We start from the raw sequence: 20436 nt of genomic DNA, 5'->3' as shown, positions 1-20436 counted from the left end.
GGCGACGCAGCAAAGCACTGTGGAGTGCTTAGGGCGTGTTGGAGCACAAAAGACAACACGGCCATCCAATGCAGCTGAGGAAGTCTCCAGGTGGAACGACTTTTCGTGCCACTGGACCCAGGCTTCCAACGCTGAGAGAGTGGGACTGCCTCTGTGCATCGACTTTTCCACTTAAATCTCCTTCACACACAAGTGTCTTTGTGTATACTCATCTGTCATAGATGAAAACGCACAAAGACAATCGTCATCCTCGGTTACCGAGAGACTACTACTATTCTTCCTGCTAAAATTTTTAAAATTATATTCTGGCTACTGACTATAGACCTTGCAGTTTTAATTATATCTGAAAGCATTGTGGTTTTTTTTTTTTATCCTTCCATTTTAGAATCAATACTGTGTATTGGTTTCAAGGCAGAAGAGTGGTAAATTCCAAGCAATGGGGATTGTAATTTATTCAGAGCCACCCAATTTAGGAAGTATCTGAGGTTAGATTTGAACTCAGGACCTTGCATCTCTAGGCCTGGCTCTCAATCTACTGAGCCACTAAGCTGTCTCCTGAAAAGCATTATTAAATATTAACACCTAGATCTCTAGCAAAGTATTGCAAAATCTGTGAAAGAATAAAAAAGGCCCTGAATTTGTCCAGTGGCTTAAGAGCTAAATGAGAATAGACTTGAGTCCATAGCTGTGGCATAGAAATTGGTGTTTCCAACTGAAATCTGTCATTATTGCCCAATAAAATCCTTTTTCACTGCCTTATTGGTTGCCTGAAAAGCACTTTTATTACAGTTAAAGTCAAGCAGGTTTTTCAAGATCTTAGAAGAAGGAGAGCAATATTTATTCTGATAGAACGGAGAATATGTCAGTAGATTGATGGACACATTGGAAACTCAGGTACAAGAGATTTAACTAACTGACTGGTGCCCCCTATAGTGGAAAAAAGAAAGCAAAAGACTGAATTTTGAGTGGAAGCATCTGTTTGGATCTTGACTCTGACAGGTATTATCTTTGTGACTCCAACACTTAAGTTACTTCTAGGAGCCTCGATTTCCACATATGTAAAATGATGGAGGGGAAATAGAGGATTTCCTAGCTTCATTTGAACTCCCCTTCTATGATCCTAAATAGTCCAGTTTATTCCTAAATATAGATTTTTATGACATAAAGGCTTATAGAGTATGTATGTGAGCACATAGGAAAGTTAGTACATTTATGTTGTTATTATTAATTAGTTGTTTCTTTCAAGTCTGACTCTTTGTGACTCCCTTTGGGGATTTCTTGGCAAAGAACCTGGACTAGTTTGCCATTTCCTTCTCTAGCTCATTTTATAGATGAGGAAACTGACATAAACAAGGTTAAGTGATTAGCCCAGGGTCATACAGTTAGTAAATATTTGAGGTCAGATTTGAACTCAGAAAGATGAGTCTTCTTCACCCTAGTCCTATCACTAACCATTGTGCTATATAACTGCCCCTTCATGCATTTATATATACACATTTTTCATCCAAAAAACTTTTAACTCATTTTAATCATGAAGATGAAATGAAATAGGTTTTCCTTTAGTTTAACCCTTGTCCCTTCTACCTCTTTTAGTTTTTTATGCTTTCTCCTCACTTTTGTTGCCAAGTTTCAAGGAAAAGTGGTCTTCATGTACTTCTCCAATTTCTGCAGTCCTCTACTCATTTTTTGGCCCCATGTTACTTGGTTTTTGTCCCCATGGTTTTAGTGCAGCTTTTCTTTTCCAGATCACTGAAGGTCTTATCACAATTTCCAGGAAATTTTTTTGGTAAACTTTTCAGATTTTCAATCTACCCCTTTTAGGTCAAGCAGAATAAGTTTATTTCATTTTTAAATGTTAGCCCTTCAGATACTTGAAGATTGATGTCAAGAAGTCCTGAATCATTTCTTCTCTATGCTAAACATTCTCAGTTCCTTCATATGGACAGCCCCAAATAGTGCGATTTTAAGATTTTTTTTTCCCCAAACTCATCCTTTCTCTCTGTATTTTCAATTTGTCCTATTTAAAATGTAACACACAAAACTGAACATAATTATTATGCTGTTGTTTGGCCAGCGGACAGAGAGGATAGAGGGCCAATTACATTCCTCAGTATTTTCCCTAATGAAACCAAATGACTTATTATGTATTTTGACTTCTTTATATTGCTGCGTCAAATTGAGTCAACAATCCACTTAGCCTCTTGGTCTTTTATTCAGGTCTTTTTAGATGAAATCTCATTTCATGGTTTTTAGGTGTAAATCTTTTCTCTTGGCCAATAGTTCTCAAATATGAAGATCTTTTTTTTTTTTAATATTGGCTCTCATCCAACATATTCGCAATCCCCCTTAGCAAGTTTAATAAGTATTTCATCTATAGCTGCATCCAAGTAGTTTATCATAGTTTTAAATAGCACAGATCTTGGACATTCAAGCAGAAACTTCTCTCCAACCTGACATTGAGTGATTTTGATCTAGTCAACCAGATAGTTTTAGATCACCCTATCTAGCCAAATTTCATCAATATTGACTATATGGATAACATGAAAGACTTTCTTAAATGTTTTGTTAACATTTATATGAATTGAATCTAAAGTACACCCTTGATTTATCAGTTTAGAAACTTATCATAAAAGTAAATTGTTAATATAAAGACCTAAATTTCTGTAGAATTTGAAAGTCTATCAATAGCCTGGCATGTTGTAGGCATTTAATAAAGGTTTTTTGGTTAATTGATTGATTCTCAAAAACTCTGTAAGGTGGATAGTGCCAGTGAGGTTACTTCTATTTAAAGATTATGAACAATCTGAGTCATAAAGAATTGGAATGCTTTTCTTATGGTAATACAGCTTGGAACTCTTTGGACCAACACTTACACTCTGGTTGTTTGAGTATGCAACAAACTCTTTCTTCTACTCTAGTTGCCAGTGATAAGAAGAACTGAAATTTGAACATCAGATTGACTGACTCCCAATTTTCTGTTTTCTCCACCACTCAAGTGATCTGTGTTCTCATTGATATCATCCTTCTGACACAGTTGCTTTGTCTCTAAAGCCCCTCTAAAATCACTTTTATATAAACTGATTTATATATATATATATATATATATATATGATCACTGCATTTATATAAACTGATCCTCCAATAACACACACAGTTAAGGGAAGAGAAACAAACAAGAAAGTATGTGTATGTATACACAAATATATGCATGTATACATATATATATGTCTGTATAACATGTAATTAACATATTTAAAGGAAATCCTATGTAGAGTTTAATGGTTTGCATGTAATGTTATTTCTCTTCTACATTGTATATGCTAAGTCCTCTTTTTCTGGTGTTTATGAAGATTGTAAAAAACTCCACATTTTCATAATTTTCATTACATACACATAGGAGATATCTATCATGTTTTCTTTGTCTTCAAAAAAAGGAACAACTGATCTAGAATCATCTGATAACATAATTCCCAGTCATAGATTGACACTTTTAAAGAATTTCCAATATAAAATCAAGCTATCTTGCTTATCTCTCTTCTTTCTTTAAATCTATTTTTTGGAAGATCCATCCTAGTTGGAAAAAGAAGAATATAGTCATCATGGAACTAGTTTTTGAGCTGTTTAACCTGCCTTTGGTTACATCCTTTTTATTCCCTTTGCAAACTTCACCTCATGGGACCTTGATCATTTTTGAAATGAAATGGTTGGAAATGATTGGATTTAAAACCATTATAAATGTTATAGATTATTTACTGCAATGTCCACCTTTGGCAGATGATGCAACAGGCCAATACAAGTCAAGTGACTTACACAAGGTGACAGAGCTCATTTGTGTCAGAGTCGGAATTCAGAAGCCTCTATTCTGACACCAGAATTTTTTTACTACCATGCCTTGACTCTTCTTTTCAAAATTTTCTTTTTAAAAATTTCTGATTTCCTTATTTCTGTCAATGGTCATCACTATTTGTCTGCTCACAAAAGCATTGGAATTATTGCCCACTGTAATGAACAGAGAAATCTTGCCTTCAAGTCACTGATCCCTGGCTGCAAGACTCACCTCTGACAAATACTAGCTGTGTTACTTTGGGCAAGTTCCCTATCAGTGCCCCAAGCAATACTGACACTCTAAATTGAAAAGTTAATTCTAATCTGAATGAATAGTTGGAACTTCCTCACCTGAAATTCCATATAAAATGAAATCACAGGTTCACTGTGAAATCAACAAATGAATCAAACAAAATCCGTGGCCTGGCATAAGTCAAAAGCTTCCTCAAACACCTATTCACCCTAAGTCTTTTGATCTGGGAGGGCCAGCCTGTTTTTTTTTCTTATTTTTTGAAACATTTTTGCTGCTTTTTAAATCACTTTTCCTCCTCTATTTTGTACACATCTTTGTTTCAAAAGATAGCACCTTCCCTTGGGTGATGGTTTTTTTCCACATATCTCCATCCTCCTCTTCTGTGTCCTAATTGCAGATCTCTCAATACCTCTTTGACCCATTAGTCATGGATTCATTCCGCAGCTCTGTTTTTTCTATATTTTTACTTTGGAGCACTATTTCCCTTGTGCATGTCCAGCTGCTACCAGTTTGTGAATTATTTTCTAGTATAGTATTGTACTGTTCACCACAAAATATTAAAAGAACCAGGAAAATGTCCTAGTCTAATGGGTAGAGATACTTTACAGAAGATTCCCAAAAGATTTAAACAAGAATTGCCCAGGACAAGAATGCTGTAGTGCTTTGTGGTCCACATGAATTGAGTATTTCTACAAACACTGGGGATCCACTGAACTATTGTTTATCAGTTTCTGGTGGTGATATTGTTTCTGCTGTTTGTTGTTCAGGCTTTTCAGTTTTATCTGACTCTTTGTGTATAGTAAGCACTTAATACTTGCTCATTCTGTTTCTCTTTGTGTGTCTATTTGTGAGTCTCTCTCTCTCTGTCCTTCTGTCTCTCTCCATCCTTCCTCCCTCCCTCCATCCCCCTGACAGTTTACTTTATCTTATCTCCAATAACATCATCCTATCTATAAAGATAGCTCTGTTTGAATGACATCAAAGCAAAACTTATTTGAGGCACAGTAAAGAGAAGCAGACAGACATTCAGACAGATTGAGACAGAATGAGATGCAGAGGTTGATAGAAACAGACTGACAGATTATGTGAATGAATGCTTCTGTAATGTCTCTTTACCTCTCCATTCCCATTTCCTTTATTATACTACTTAATAGCAGACTATCTTTCCTCATCCCACATTGATCTTAGATCATTGGATTATGGATTTAGAGATGGAAAGGACCTCTGAGGCCATCTAAATCATTACCTTTATTTCATAGTTGAGAGAACTAAGGCCTAGTAAGGTTACTTGGTTTTCCTCAAGGGTAACATAGAGTATGTGTATGAATCAGGATTTGAACCAGATGCTCTGACTCTAAATCCATAGGTCTTCTTCCCCATTTTGTGCATCTGACTTCACTGTCTTCACTCTTTGAAAATTGTCATCAGATCTCCTGACTTTGCTTGATCAACTTGCTACATTTGATTTTCCTTTTTCATGACTATTCCTGAATAAAATTACTAGGCAATTAGATGGCCTCAGAGGTCCTATGGTGTTGTTTTCCCTTTAGCCTCTATAATGAACCTTGACTTGTACTCCTATTTTCAAATAGATTTTATGCACAGCAGTGAGAATCATCTTTTTAAAAAATATATACTACTATGTAATTTCTGTTTTTAGAACCTTGTGGTGTTTACCTCTTGGATTAAAATTCTTCTGAGTAAAAATTGAATCTAATAGCTCCCTTATCCCCAGTGCCTTCATATCTCCTCCAGAACCTAGCACAGTGCTGAGTACACAGTGGTCACTTAATAAATATGTGAATAAATGACTCTTTATTTTTTTTAATTTCACTCCTCCATGGGATGTTAATATCACTGGAGCAAGGATAACATCCATTTCCTCTGGCATCTTGTCTCTGTCCTTAGACCAGTCTCTTTAGGCACTTGGTGATTTGTCAATATTATTGAGTGACTGACTGATTTATTGGCATTAGAACACTGAAAATAGCAGGAATACAAAAAAGACATGCAGTCTAAGCCAGAGAATCCTGCATGCCAATTTACCACCTTGTTGACACTCTTGATTCCTCACGCTCACTTCACATATCCAGGTCATTGCCAATTTTTGTCATATAGATCTCTCCTCACACTACCTCTGTGCCCAACTCTCATTTGTACTCTTGCTATATTTTTCTAATTGGTCTCTCTGCCTCAACTCTCTTGTCATTCAGCACATTTTTCACTCATCTGACAAAATAATTTTCTGAAAGTTGTTGAGTCATTTCAGTCACTGCTTGACTCTTTGTGACTCTGTTTGGGGTTTTCTTGGCAAAGATACTACGGTGGTTTGACATTTCCTTTTCCAGCTCATTTTCCAGATGAGGAAATTGAGACAAACAGAGTTTACCCATGGTCACATAGCTAGAAAGTGTTTGAGGCTAGATTTGAACTCATGCAGTGTTGTTCTGACCATATTAAAGATACAATATTAAACCCCAGTAACTTCCTTTTATCTCAAGGATCAAATTTAAAGTTCTTTGTTTTCTATTTAAACACATGGCCTTTTTGTTTTTTGCCTCTAGACTAACTAGATTTTACTACTTTATATTCCCTGAACATGAACAGTTCCCATTTCAGAGTCTTTGTACTTGCTGATCCTCTATGCTTCTCTCCTCATCTCTGCCTCTGTTTTACTTTACTTCTTTCAAGAATCAAATTAAATCCCACTTTCTATAGGAAGATACATTCTAGCTATGTGAACCTGGGCAAGAAATTTAACCTCTGATTGCCTAATAAAAGTATCCATTGGGTCTACTGCAGAAGGAGATTGCAAACTGTTCCAATATCCTTGAAAAGAAAATCCCATGCTTACCCTAACTCTTCTGCCTTAGAACTGATACTCAATATTGATTCTACTACAGAAGAGAGGAGTTTAAAAAAGAAAAGAAAAGGATACCCCATGGATATTTATAGTCCAGGGGATCACAAAGACTCTGACATGACTGAGTGACATGGAAAACAAAGTATAGACATGCATACATACAAACAAGCTACATACTGGATAAATAGAAAATGTTTAAAAAGGGAAAGACATTGGAATTAGAAGGGCTAGGGAAAGGCTTATGGTAGAAGATGGGATGTTAGCTGAGAATTAGAAGAAACCAGAAAAGCAGATAGGGAAAAGGGAGGAGGGAGAGCATTCCAGGCATGGGGGGACTTTTTCTTGAAACACCAAGGGTCTGTGTCAATGGATTCAAGAGCACATGGTGGAGAGTAAGGTCTGTAAAATATTTGTTGTTAAGTTGAAATATTATTTACCCTTTAATAAAGCATAAGAAGAGATGGTGTCCTTTATTGGAATATTTTTAAAGATTTGTTTTTTACTTCCTTTATTGAAAGTGAGGGGTCATAATGACTAACTTTGGAATTAGGTGATATCTTAATTGAAGAATCTGGGATGGGAAATTGAGCCAATTACTATCCTAACTCAGAATGTGAAGTTTGACTTCTAATAACTTCCTTATATTTGATAATATTCTTTGGTTCTGAAGTTTGGCTATCAAGTTTAGTTGCTCTACAGGTAGGGCGATTTAACTTGAGTGTCATGTTCTTTTGATTTTTTTCCCCATGCTGTTTCTTGGAGATGGATACTGAAAAAGAAAGTCTTTGAAATTTCATTTGAAAATGAATATTGCCTAAGCTGCCTTTTTATCTCTGCAATTATAGTCTTGTCCATTTAATAGATAAAAGGGTTCTAATAGTTAAATAAGTTGATCCTTCCTGTTTCCCTTCTCCTTTATGAGATTTATCTTACAAAGGTACATTAAATATACTCTTCATTGATTATGTTAGTTGGGTAAAGTAGTATGAATATGGTTTCTCATTTTTTGAAGATATTTATTGAAATGAATATACAGTTCTCTGATTTTATGTTACTATAACACATAATGGTACAATGGATAGAACTCTGAGCATTTAGTGAAGAAGACCTTAATTTAAATTGACCCTTAGTGTTTACCAGCTATATGACCCTGGGCAAGTCACTTAACCTCTATTTGCTTCAGTTTTTTCATCTGTAAAATGCAGATAAAACTAGCTCCTACCTCCTAGTGCTATTTTTAGGATCAAATGAATTTATAATTGTAAAGCACTTCCCACAATTCTGGTATATAGTAAGTGCTATGTAAACGTTATTATCAATTTATTATTATTAGCATGAAGTTACTAAGCTATAATATTAAAAAACATAGGGAATTTTTCAAATATGTCACACCAGAAGAAGATAGACAGCATGATACAGTGAAAAGAGAGACAGTCTGAAAGCCAGGAAGATTTGGATCCTGGTCCTCTTTCTAATACATACTAATTTTATGAATTTGGGCAAGGTGTTCTGTAGGCCAGCAGTGTCAATCTCAAATAGAAAGAAATTCCTACAAAACCACAAATTAACATTATCTTTGCTGTATTTTTTTGTTAGTTTCCAATTACATTGTTATTGGATTCCTACTTTTAAAAAAAGTATTGTTCTTCATAAAAATATAAAAAAAAAACATTTAATATACTGAGAGCAAATGGTTATGGTGAATACCACCTCTAACCTTCAAGATAGACAATCAAGCTGAATTTTAGGAATTCTAAGAGCATAGAATGATATGGAGTCAATTAATTTGACTGTAGAGAATTCATTTCCAAAGCTTAGAATGAACTGTGTCAGAGGATCATTAGTTTTTGAGCTATGAGTTGTGACTGAAACAATCACATTAGGATGTTACCTGTATGTATATTAGATTTTGCTACCTATGCTATTTAAAGTACAGAATCCCAAATTAGGAAATTTTTTTGTTGAGATAAGTTTCTCTGGAAATTTATCTTTTCTCTGAAAAAAAGATGAGTTTGTGGTTATGTTCCCAGCAATTTTTCTTAGGGGTGTGTGTGTGGCAGTGGAGCAACATTGGCATAACAAGTAGTAAAAGGAGTTGGTAAAGATGTGGCCAATTGATTGCTACAGGTTTCATTTTAAGGCTCATGAAAGCACATATGGAATCCTTGGTCTGTCCTTAAATGCAAGAAGTAAATACTGCACTACATATAGCAGTGGAGAAGAATGCTTTGGGGTTAGTTCCTTTTTAATGGATGAAAACCTCATGAATGTGTGTCAAAAATATGCTATTTTTCTTCCTTATCAATTCCTCATCATTATAATTAGTGTCATAACACTAAGTTCTTTGACTTTAGGATCAGTTTGGAAGTAGATTTTCAAATTTAATTAAGAACAATGTAGAAACTACTGGCACCACCTATTGGCCAGAAGTATAGAATGCAAAATTAGCACTTTGTAGTTTTCTTAATGGTAAAACTGGATTCTTTTCAAAGCACTTAACCTCTTTCAGCTTCAGTTTTTTCTTTTCAAAATTAGGTTTTACAAGGTAAACTTTAAGATCTCTTCCATGTCTAAATCCATGCAGTTATAAGTCCACATTATAAAGGAAAAAATTTCAAAACAAGGTATAAGATATGAGATCCATTTAATGGTTTCTTTTTTTTTTAAACCCTTACCTTCCATCTTGGAATTAATACTATGTATTGGTTCCAAGGCATTAGAGAGGTAAGGGCTAGGCAATGGGAGTTAAGCGACTTGCCCAGGGTCACACAGCTAGGAAGTGTCTGAGATCAGATTTGAACCCAGGACCTCCTGTCTAGGCCTGGCTCTCAATCCACTGAGCCACCCAGCTGCCCTCTAAATGGTTTCTCAAGTGTGAAATATCTTATATATAAATGAACAGAAATGATGATGAATTCTGTTTTCTTAATTAGGGAAATGTTACTTCAAGGTTCTTTATTAAGTGGGGAAAATACATGGCGAATTGCTAGAATTTGTTTTATCATCAAAAATTAAATTATAACATTTAAGCTGTATTAGTATGACTACTTTAAAAAGTTACATGTTACTTTAGAGATTAAAAAATCCTTTCTTCTCTTCATCCCTGTGAAGCAGAGAATGCACATTCTATTTTCTCCATCTTAGATCATTGAGGAATCTGAGGCTCAAAACAGATTAAGAGACTTGTCCAAGTTTACGCAGCTTGTAGAAGAAGGAATTGAACACATGTCTTCTGTGTCCCAACCTTTTCCCTCCCTATTGCAAGCTTTCTGTCTCTATACCATTTCAATACAATTTTTTTAGGGGTGACTGGATGGCTAAGTGGATCTAGAGCCATAACCAGAGATGAGAAGTCCTGGGTTTAAATCTGTCCTCAGATACTTCCTAGCTGTGTGACCCTGGGCAAGTCCCTTAACCCCTATTGCCTAGTCCTCAACACTCTTCTGCTTTCAAACCAAAATACAGTATTGATTCTAAGATGAAATATAAGGGTTTTTTTAAAAATACAATTTTTTCATAAAATTTTAAAGCAAAGTAGCTTGAAAATCAAGGTACAAGGAGTCAAAGACCTTTTTATTTGAATTATCAAAATTATAACTTATCAGTCATCTCATACAGATATTGTGAACTACAAATATAGCCAATGTCAAAATAAATTCAGTGGCTAACTTTGGCCATTATAGTATCATATACAAAGAATATGAATTCTTTGAGTCAGAGCTGAGAATTTCTACTTGAAGGTTTTATCCTTATGGCAAAATTTTCAGCCTATCTAGCAAAAAGCCTAGTACTTTTCTGTTGAAGCCAATGCTCCCATATTATTTTGTCAGTGATATCGAATCTTTAAATCATGAACAAGAAGAGTAGTCAAGTGATAATCAACTGGAAGTTAGCATTTATGATTAGAAGTAGAGTGAGGAGAACTAGTCACCAGTAAAAAGCTTTGGCTACCAATACAAAACAAAATTTCAATGCTATCTTTAGGTGTTATTTTAATGAATATTGGGTGCCTTTTTGGGGTGTGAGGATGCCCTCAACCTATGGAGAGAGGAGCCCTATTTATGCTATCTAGTCTTATGAAGTACTTACTCATATCTTTCTCCACAATATTCATTCAAGGTCTCTTCTATGCTCTGGAGGTATTCCTTTGACTCTTAATATCTCATAAGTACCAAAATACTCCTTGAATTTTCCATCTATTGTCTTCTATTCTCAGTATATGACCAGGTAACCTGTTTTTTTCCCCAGTCATTCACATCTCTGAAAGTATCTTTTACTCCAATATTTACATATCTGTCACAAATGGGACATGCTGTATGTACCCTACTGGCACTCTTTGTTTTCACCTGAAGCAATACTGCATTCAATGTTTGAAAGCTGAAATGAGTAAAAGAAAACTCTGTATCAATTTTTGAATAGCTTCTTATTTGCTGTCTTTTTGCGCTAGGATACTTTTTTTTTGCTTTTGAAACCTAGATGAACAAAATTCATGTTAAAGAAGAATGGAAAATTCAGTGGAAAACAGATTAACTTTGGAGTCAGTGGCTCGGCAATCAAATCCTATCTCTTGACACTTATTACATGTATCACCCTGGGCAAATCATTTAATCCCCCTGTGCCTTAGTTTCATTGTTTCTAAAATGAAGGAGTTAAGGCTAGATGACTTCTAAGGCTTTTCTTGCTCCAGCTCCATGATGCTCTTACCTATATTAGGAAGATTAAAAATGAAGCATGTTAATAAGAGACTTCCTATAGGATCTAGGTACTCCCATTGCCTTGGTCAATAATAATAACTCACATTTTGAAGTGGACTCTCTTTATTTTACTTCTGTGAAGTCAATAGTATATATATATGTTTATTCCTATTTTATAGATGAGGAAACCACAGCTGAAATGAAAATAATAGGTCCATGATCTGGAACGTAGTTGATATTGCACCTCATTCTTTAATCCAGTATTCCTGATGTGTTAAAGCCTGTTTTTTTTTTCCTACAACATCTATACAAAAAGATGGAATATGCAAATTAATGTCATTTAGAATACATATTTACATAATATTCTTAATAGGAATGTAACTTTCTTATAAGACCAGACAGAAATATCATATGAGTTAGGAAAATATATGTTAATTTTTCACCCTTATTAATTGGATTTTTGCTAAGAGGAGAAGCTTCACAGTTGAATGCATTCATGATTAAAATGAAAATTAAGAAAGGACCAGCATAAGACTCAGCATTGTAAGGCACAACTTTTATAATTGCATTTCTTAATCTCTTTCTATAAATAATAATTTATTCATTTTAATCAAAACTCTTTAGCAATAGTGATTCTGTTCACCAAAAAGTACAATATGTAGTAATTAAGATCTCTGGTACAAGCATTTGACTTTTTCAGCAAAAGGACAAACTTTTCAGAAAATTTTCTTTCTGTTTAAGGTGAAATGAAGGAAGGTGACAACATGTATTTTGCTTATCAGAGATAGAAGGAGAAGTTATTGAGCATTCTGTTGACTTTCTAGTTGTTAACCATAGTTTAGCTAACAGAGATGACATAAATCATGGCAGAAAATTAGTCAAATTGGTCGTAGAAGAGCCATAACCTGGAAATTCTGACTTGTGCTGCTCATTTCATACAGTATAACATGTAATTCTAAAATAATGTTACTGTTTCATAAGCTGGTATATTGCACCTTCTATATTCAATGACAGTCAGTCCTTCAAAGCATTTGCTTTTGAAGGCTATTCACTTCTAATAATACCAATATTTCTTCTGTAAGGGTCAAATTAGGAGTTTTGACCAAAAAAAGAGCAGCTTTTAAAAAATTGAGTTTTTATGAGAATATAGTAGAGTTATAAATTAATATTATCCCTTTAAGCCAGAGAAAAGAAAACTTCAAACAGTGTTTAATTCAACCCCAATTAAATCTGTCAATGAAGACTAGCCACCTCCCAAAAAGTTTAGGAAGAGGAAAAAAAAAAAACCTAATAGCCCGAACCAAAAGTCAAAAAGCCATCTAAAGGCTAATGCCAAATTCCCTTTCACTAAGCTCAGGTCCACCTTTATATTCCAGCAATTAAATACCAACCACTAACCCAACATACTCCCAGCAGCCAAGTTCCCCACAACTGCCAACCCTAACTGTCAGTCAACTGATAGACCAACTGATGCTGGCTCCTTTTTACAGCCTTTTTCTACCTCACTTCCTATCTCTATGATTTCTCTTTCCTGTCTCTATGGTTTCTCCTTCCTATCTCTTTGGCTTCTATTTTCTGTCACTGTGGACTGTTTAATTCTTACACATCTATGGTAAGAGGACCTCCAGGTCCCTCATTTAATTAAAAAAAGGCATAAATAATTCCTTTTTACACTTCAAACCTTTGTGTAATTCTTCTTATTACAGTACATCAGGATTTCAGCAGAATTTGAAAATATTTTTAATGACAACTCAACTGGAATAATTCTATATATGGTGGAGACTGTATTATAGAATGTATAAAAAGCTGTCATTTGGATAAATGTTTCAATAATCCTGCTTAAACCAGGTTATTTTGACTTGGAGTCCATGCACATTCAATTTCAGGGAGTCTGTGAATTTGGATGGAGAAAAAATTATTTTCACTAACTCTCATTTGAATTGTTTTTCTCTTATTTAAAAAATCATTCTGAATAAAGGTTTTTATCTGATTGCTAAAGTGGTTCTTAGATTAAAAAAAGAATAAGAACATTTGTTTTAAACTAATGATATTGCTGTTAATACTCCTATCTTGGATGTTTCATTGTCATAGAGATTAGTTTGGCAGTCTCTATAAATTAATATCATGTAAGGGATTGGATGTGGAGCCCTTGCAGTAATATTCGAAGAATTGCAGAGATACTCTGAGTTCAGTTTTCAAATTTCACCAAAATGACTTAAAAGTTTAAATGTAATTTTTAAAGAAACTAATAATTCTATCTTTAGGAAGTTTTGCTGACACCCTATGGAAGTTAGTGATGTTGCAGTAGGAGAATCTTAACTCTCCTCCATGCTGTGCTTTTTCCATGTCAGATAATTATAAGAAATATAATTTCTAAAGCGACTTGAAAACTTCTGGTTAACATTTGTCACAAAATTTTTCTTCATATTTGGTTTTTTAAATGTTTTTCTTCCTTCTCTTTTAGAAATCTTTCTTTTGGAATTTTTTCAATATCATTCCTTTCCCACTTTCATACTGTCCTAATAGTTCCTCTTCCTTTTTTGGCTGCCAAAATCTCTTGTGATATTTTTAGATTGTCTTCAGTCCTTGCCTCCTTAATTTTATTTTTATAGTTATGCTAAATCTACGCTGTTTAGCAACAGTTTTTTTCCTTAAAAAACAGTTCCTTTATTTTTCTAATTTCATTCATCTTTTGAATTTATTCCAACTTATTGTTGTAATTATTTTCAAGAAGTAACATGAATTCAGATTGTCATGGAAATATAGTCTTGGTGTCTCATGCTGTGAAACATTGGTTCCTGAGAATACTTGGAAAGAGTTCAAATAGTGGAAGTTATCCTGGTGACCATTCATTTCCTGTATTAAAAATAGTAGGTGAGCTCCTTGAAGATTGAAAATCAAATGAAATCTAGGAAAAACCAAGTTGAACATGAGGAAGCCATATCCGACAACACCTTCAGTATTGCAAAACTGGTATAAGATGATGAAATTTGCCTGTTTTGATGTACTGTTGATACATTTTATTTGTAATTTTGTATGAACTCAGGCATGCTTCTTTGTGTGATTAGGTAGAAAACAATTGGTTACAGCCCACATAGTTGTGTGATTATATATATGTATATATATATGTATGTATACATATATATTCAAGCATAAATATAATTGTGTTCTCATTACTCTCATCTCCCTTTCTGCATGGTTTTCTTCTGAGTTATACTATATCAAATGAGATAATATTTGTTTTGCTTTTAAAAAAAACAAAAAACCCTGATCTTTTGCTTTAGAATCAATAATGTGTATTGTTTCCAATAGTAGAGTGGTAAGGGCTAGGCAATGAGTGTTAAGTAACCTACCAAGGGTCACTCAAGAAGTATGTAAGGTCAGATTTGAACCCAAGATCTCTCATCTCTAGACCTGACTCTTAATCCAATGAGATAACATTTGTAAAAAAAAAATTGATAGCTCATATACATGATAGCTCATGTATAAATTTTGTTTCCCTCCCTCTTATACTTTTACATCAATCCTATGAAATAGAGATAGCAGATATCATTCACATTTTACAGATTAGAAAACAGGAAAAGGGTAGTTATAATTGCTTATGGTCATAAAACTACTAATTAGTAAGCATTCATAAAGTGCCCACTGTGTGCCAGGCATGGTACTAGATGTTGGTGGCATGACAACAAAAATGAAATACTCCCTACCCTCAAGGAGCTTGCATTCTCAAAAATACCATGTACATGTGTAAATGTGTAAATGTAATAGATGTACAAAAGTATAAGACAATTTGTGGGACAAGAAGAGGTGTGGAGGATCGAGCAGCTGAAATGAATTAGGAAAGGCACCATTTAGGAAATGAACAAAGCTTTGCAGAAAGCTAGGGATTCTAAGAAGTGAAAATGAGGACAAACTACATTGCTGGTATGGGGTGAGGGGGGGAACAGCCTGGGCAGAAGCATGCCAATGAGAAATGTTGGGTTATGATTGAGGGGCAGAAAGCAGATCAGGAATGTGACAACTAGAATTTGTGGCTGAAAAGAGGAAACAAAGGTTTACATTTCAGAGCATTTTGATTTATTAAGCAATACATGCCAAGTGCATAACAAATTGAGACCAGGTTTCCACAGCATGGCACTGGACTCAGAATATGGGGGGGTGGAGGGAGGGGCAGATTATTTTTTATGCAATGAAAGTGATCAAAGTACGCCAATTAGTTAAAGGGAATTGAGTTAATTCCAGAACTGAGAATATGAAGTCAATGTGGTTTACTCAATTCCCATAATTCTTAGAATAGAATTATAATATCAGTGTTCTTTCCATTGAATTATTCTGCCTGATATCTTGCTTTTGTATTAGTAGTTGATAAGTACTGATTAAACCTACTTTTTTATATTATGCCACCATTAAAGACTGGTCAATTTTTAAAAATTTAAACCCTTACCTTTTGTCTTATAATCTATACTATATATTGGTTCCAAGGCAGAAGATCAGTAAGGGTTAAGTAGTGAGAGTCAAATGACTTGCTTGGGGTCAGACAGAAAGTGTTTGGGGCTGTATTTGAACCCATAACCTCTCACCTTGACGCTTGGCTCTCAATCTACTGACCCACCTAGCTGCTCCAGTCTGGGATCAATTTAAAAGAAAGAAAATACATGATCCTTTCTCCTTGCAGAATTTCCTGCCTTTGTGGGGGAAGATGGTTTTCTGATGGAGCTTTACAAATAACTGAGGCAAGAAGGAAAGTAAAAGGTAAAGGAGAAAGCAAAAGATATCCAATTACATGCAAAATTCTAGAGAAGAGCAAGGAGAGAAAAGAAGGGTTTCTTAAATAAGCAATGAAAAGAAATAGAAGGAAACAAAGAATGGCAAAAATGAGACTTCTTCAAGAAAATTAAAGCTCTCAAGGGAGTATTTAATACAAAATCAGACATGATAAAAGACAAAAATGGTAGGGATTTAACAAACGTAGAAGAGATGGCAAAAATATACAGAGGGATTGTACAAGAAAAATCTTAAAATCACTGATTACCACAATGGTGTGTTTCTTTTTATTTAGAACTGTACATCCTGGAGAAGAAGTCAAGTGGGTCTTAGAAAGCATTGCTAACAAACAATAAGGTTGGTGGAGGGGACAGAGTTCTAGCTGAGCTTTTTAAGATCCTAAAAGATGCTGCTGCTAAAGTTCTGAACTCAATATGCCAACAAATGTGGAAAATTCAACAATGGCTAATGGATTGAACAAGATTGGTTTACATCCAATCTTAAAGAATGTTAGAATTACTGAACAATTCTGTTCATCTCACATGCCAATGAGGCTACGCTTAAGATTCTGCAAGCTAGGCTTCAGAAATATGTGATCCAAGAATTACCAGAAGTTCAGGCTGGTTGTTGAGGCAGAGAAACTAGTGATCAACTTTCCAACATTTGCTGGTTTGTGGAGAAAGCAAGGAAGTTCCAGGAAAAGATGTACTTCTGCTTCATTGACTACACTAAAGCCTTTGAATCTATTGATCACAACAAAATTTGGCAAGTCCTCAAAGAGATGGGAATACCAGATCATCTTACTTGTCTCCTGAGGAACCTATATGCAGGTCAAGAAGCAACAGAACCAAATATGTAATAACTAATTTAAGATTGGAAAAAGAGTATGACAAGACTGTATGTTATCACCTTATTTGACTTAAATACAGAATACAGCATGTGAAACTCCAGGCTGAATGAATCAAAAGCTGCAATTAAGTTTTTTGGGAGAAATATCAGCATTCGCAGATATGCAGACTATGTCAGTCTGATGGCAGAGAATGAAGAATTTAAAAACTTCTCAGTGAGGAGAGAAAAGAAGCTGGCTTGACACTTAAAATTCTAAGATCATGGCAACTGGTCTTACTAAGTCCAGGCAAATAAAGGAAAAAGAATGGAAGTAGTACCAGATTTCATATTCTTGTGCTCAAAGATCATTGCAGATGGCAATTGCAGCCATAAAATTAAAAGATAATTTTCCTTGGAAGGAAAGTTGTGGCATATCTGGATAACATATTAAAAACAGAGACATCAGCTTGCCTGCAAAGCTCCGCAGTCAAAATCAAAGGTGTTTTTGCCAGTAGTAATGTATGACTGTGAGTGTTGGACTATAAGGAAAGCTGAAAACTACAGAATTAATGATTTGGAATTATGGTGCTATAGAAGACTTTTCAGGGTACGTTGGATTGTAAGGAGATCAAATCAGTCAATACTCAAAGGAATTAATTCAGACCATTCATTGGAGAGACAAAAACTGAAGCTGAAACTTAAATACTTTGTCCACAAAATGAGAAGACAGGACTCATTGGAAAAGACTCTGATGATAGGAAAGATTGGGAAGGAAACAGCTGAAGACGAGATGGATAAATAATGTCATGGAATCAATAAACGTGAACTTGGACAGACTTTGGGAGAGAGTGGAGAATAGATGAGATTGACATACTATGGTCCAGAGGGTCACAAAGAATCAGACACCACTGAACAAATGAATAACAAAACCATTGTTTATATACAGGAAGCAACTGGAGAATATTATAAAGCATCGTATTATTGAAGGCAACATTTTATGGTTTACACTAAATGCTAATGGAGTTCCATGGGGGAAAAAAACCATTGTCAGCTGAGGTAGGCAGGAAGGAGTTTGTCATTTTTCATTATTCTAGAGAATGCACAGGATTTCATTGATTGTTTATGAGGTGGGGTATAATATGAGAGTTCAGAAATAGCATGAACAAAATTAGTAACTGAAAAACAATATACAATTTTCTCCATATATTTTCATCTCTTGCCTCCTTTGCACAGGATTCCCCCCCCCCTTCCTCACCTTTACTTTTTGAAACCCAAAACTCTATCTGCCACCAAGGTTCAGCTTAACTGCTACATCCTTCAAGATACCCTTCATGATTCCTCTCCTGTGTTAGTCTGTCTCTACTCCCAAACACTTTTTATTAATTTTATTTCTATCTAATATTTTCTAATGTATTTATAGGTTTCACCTCCCTAATTACTTGCAAATTCCTTGAGTGCCCAGATTCTTCCATTTACCTATTTCTGACAAGCACCGCTGTTCTTCTAGGCAATTTGGTCCATAGATACAGCATTTTCTTCAGTTACTTATTCTACCTCATTCCACATATCCACTCAGTTGTCTAATCTTCCTTTTATTTTATTTTTTATCATCCATACAATATTTGACATCTCTTACATTTGACTCCTCTCTACTCATACAACAACTATACTGCTTTAATCCCTATTAATTCTAACTTAAGATTTTGGTAGTAGCCTCCTAATTGTTCTCCTTGCTTTAAGAGGGTCCTGGATCTGGCCCTATCACTCCTCTATGTAGCCAACTTCAGGAAAAGCCTTATGATTCTGTAATAAAATATAAACTCTTCTCTTTAGCTGTCCTTCATGTTTAAATGGATCATCTCCTCACCTCTATTATTTAGTATCCCTAATTTTACTTCAAGGTATTGCTCAGGTACTACATTATGCATAAAGCCTATCCTGATTCCCCCAATGCTCTTCCTTTCAATTTTATATTTAACTATCTCCTGTATGTTTGTATTTATTCTTTTATCTTTTTTTCCATTTGCTTATGTGCATATTTGGTGTCTTATCAGATAGAATACAAGATTCTTGAATGTGGCGATTATTACCAATGAAAATAATAATTATCACTATACAATACTCTAAGATTTACAGAGTGGTTAATATATCTTAATCTCATTTCATCCCCTGTGAGGTAGAAAGCAATGATTATCCCAGTTTTTACAGATGAGGAAACTGATGCTGACACAGATTAGATGGCTTGTCCAGGATGAATCATCCAGTAAGTGTCCAAGGCAGGATTTAAACTCATGTGTTCCTGAATTAAAGTGTTCCTAATACCTATCAAGGTGCTAGCTTGTAGTGAGCTTTTAATAAATTCTTGCTTGATTGATTGACCTAGAATTATTGTCACTGGCAGCAAAAAAATGAAGAAAGGACTTAGAGAAAATTTTATGAAAGAAATGGAAAGATCTTAGTGACTTACTAGATATAAAGTACAAAGAAGAGAAGGAAATTTATTTTAAAAATAAGTAGGTTGGAGCTTACCACCTTGTGGATCATGGTCCTCTTAGGATTCAAGAGTTATTATAAAGGGAACCAAAAAATCCATAGGATGAATAAATAATATCTCTTTCATGTATATGCAAACCGAAAATAATTTCAAATATGCTAGGTAGAAACTTCTGTGGCTAATAAAATATGTGAAGGCAAAATGTTGCCAGAAATGCTTTTAAAATAGCATTTATTGGGACATATAAATGGTTCAGTGGATCGAGAGCAAAGTTTAGAGATGAGTAGTCCAGGGTTGAAATTTGGCCATAGCCACTTTCTAGTTGTGTGACCCTGGGCAAGTCACTTAGCCCTTACCACTCCTCTGTCTTGGAACCAATAAACAGTATTGATTCTAAGATAGAAGGTAAGGATTTAAAAAGAAAAAAAGGTCATGTACTATATTAACCAGTGATAGTGTCCATAATATCACTCAACTTTTAAAGTTTTCATTGACTATGAAATCAGGTTGGACTGGTGACTTCTGAGGTTTTTTCTAGCTCTAAATCTATTATTCTAAGATCCAAAATTAGCATTTGTTATTCTGGCAGCAAGATTAATAAAATTAGTTACTTTAAAAAGCAATCATTGCTATAATAGATCATTGACTTAGAGCTGAAAGGGACCCTGAGGATCATCTAATTCAAGTCTTTCCTTTTAAAGAAATCAAAACATAG

General features: G+C 34.7%; 1 protein-coding gene across 9 annotated transcripts in view; it reads left to right on the top strand.

Moving 5' to 3' along the window:
• The window catches only part of DOCK4 (dedicator of cytokinesis 4), a 553335-nt gene that overhangs the window by 291535 nt on the left and 241364 nt on the right, over positions 1-20436 (top strand). The gene's annotated exons all lie outside the window — the stretch shown is intronic.

Source organism: Monodelphis domestica, chromosome 5, assembly GCF_027887165.1.
Source record: "Monodelphis domestica isolate mMonDom1 chromosome 5, mMonDom1.pri, whole genome shotgun sequence".
Taxonomy (NCBI): Eukaryota; Metazoa; Chordata; class Mammalia; order Didelphimorphia; family Didelphidae; genus Monodelphis; species Monodelphis domestica.
Note: the sequence above shows the minus strand (reverse complement) of the source record. Positions and strands in the feature narration are given on the sequence as shown.